The sequence below is a fragment of the Tupaia chinensis genome, unplaced genomic scaffold (assembly GCF_000334495.1).
Source record: "Tupaia chinensis unplaced genomic scaffold, TupChi_1.0 Scaffold000153_1, whole genome shotgun sequence".
NCBI lineage: Eukaryota > Metazoa > Chordata > Mammalia > Scandentia > Tupaiidae > Tupaia > Tupaia belangeri.
The window spans coordinates 1410268-1412530 of record NW_006159624.1 but is presented as its reverse complement, the minus strand read 5'-3'; positions in this window follow the sequence as shown (position 1 = coordinate 1412530).

Genomic DNA, 2263 nt, shown 5'->3' with positions numbered 1-2263 from the left:
CATGCACACTCATGCATCTGACATGTTTCTCAAGTTGTCTCTCCTGGACTCAACTGTGTGACTGTACATATAAAATCCAACTGCCTTAACCACCAGGACAAGAGCTGGCCATGTTTTCTTAATGTTGAATTTTAAGAATTCTTCAGAAAGCCTGGTGATGGCACAGCAGTGAAACATGGCACTCAGAGGTAGTCTCATATGAGATCTGAAGACCTCCCTGAGTATGTCAGTACACTTTTTCTCACAGTCTAGGGCTAGCAGGGGCCTTAGGTAGATGGCATTGCTGAGACCTGTTGGAGGGTCCCCTTCTCTCTCTCATTTATGAAAGAGCATAAGGAAACTTTAGAAACAAACAAAAAGTTCTTGGTATATTTTGGATAACAATCCATTATCATATCTGTCTTTTGCAAATATTTTATGTCCAGATTTAAGTTTTCATTCTCTTGACATTGTCTCTTCTGGAATAGTTTTTTAATTTAATTTATTTTTTATTTTATTGTAGTCCAGATTATCCATTATATCTTTCCTCTATCATGTCTCTGGGTTTATCTAGAAAGCCATCACCAAACCCCACGTCACATACACTATGCAACTTTCACAAAAACCAAGTCAAAATGAACTATAATTAATAACACTGTACTACATTTAGAAAAATCACTGAGATCAGATTTTTAAGTTACTGTTTTTAATTGACACATAATAATTGTACATACTTATGGGGTGTGGTGTTTTTTTCTTAGTACAGCAATATAATACATAATGATCAAATCAGGGTCATTAGCTATCTATCAGATTTTAAGTATTCTCAACACAAAAAATGGTTAAATATATTAAATAGAAAGTGCATTATATAGTATTCTCAACTAGATTGGTCTAAGAAGTATTTCATGATGGGCAAAGTATTTTTACAAGCAAAATGAGAAATAGTGATTGATTGTTTTAAAAAATAATTAGAATAATAATAATAATGATTGGGGAAAACATAGAAAAGATATTGAATGTTGAAGCGGGGAGATTAATGTCTCTGTACTGACTGACTCGCATGGCATTCCCTTTTGAAAAAGCAATGTAATACACTGTAAAGTTATATGTAATCCAATGTAATATAAAGATTATGATGATAATAAAAAATAAAAAAAAAGAAAAGAAAGAAAGTGCATTAAATAGCACAATGGAGCCAGTCCACATTGTATACATATACAAACCATCATGGTTGTATGTGATAAATACGTACAACTTTTAGTTATTAATTTATCTCAGACCTAAATGTAAAATGCAAAACTATAAAATTCCTAAAAGATAATATAGAAAAATATTTCATTTTTATCATGTGATAAAATACTTCTCATGTACAGTTCCATGACTTTTAATGCTCATAAAGATTCATTCAGTTACCACTACAGTCAAGATATGGGGACCCATTTCAGTAGCTCAGAAGACTTTTATACCATCCCTTTGTGCTCATACCAACTGTACCAGCTCTGCATCTCTGGCAATTATTGTTTTGCCTTCTATCACTATAACACAGCCTTTCTCAGAATATTTTATAAACGGAATGGTAAAGCATGTAACTGTCCAAGACTGGGTTCTTTCAATAAGCTTAAAGATTCTTAAATTCATCCCAGTTGTTACGTATATCATTATTTCATTTCTTCTTATTGCTGATTTGCATTTGATTGTATTGATATGACATAGTTTGTTTACCCATTAACCAACTGAAGAACAATGAGTTGTTTCCAGTTTTTAGAAATTATTAATGGAGTTCCTATAAACATTTTTGTACAGATTGTGTGTGAGCATAGGTTTTCATTTCTCTAGGGTAAATAAGGTTTTCATTTCTCTAGGGAATAAAGTTTCTAAGACATGCAGTAAATACATATTTAATCTTATAAGAAAATGCCAAATAGTTTTCCCAAGTGGTTGAAACATTCTGCATTGCCACCAGTAATACATGAGAATTCCATTTGCTCTAAAAACTTGATCACACTTTATTGGTATTGCCAGTATTTTAAAAATTTAGCACTTTAATAGATGTGTAATAATGTTTCATCATAGCATGATTTTACTATGCATTTTCCTGAAGGTGAATGATATTGAAATCTTTTTATGGACTTAATTACCTTCCATATATTGTACTTTATTAAGGTATCTGATAAGTCTTTTGTCTATTTTTTAAAAGTGGGTGATAAGACTCCTACATTTTAATTTTGTTTTGGTATTCATTTTATCCAGGATTTTATATATATATATATATAGTAATTGC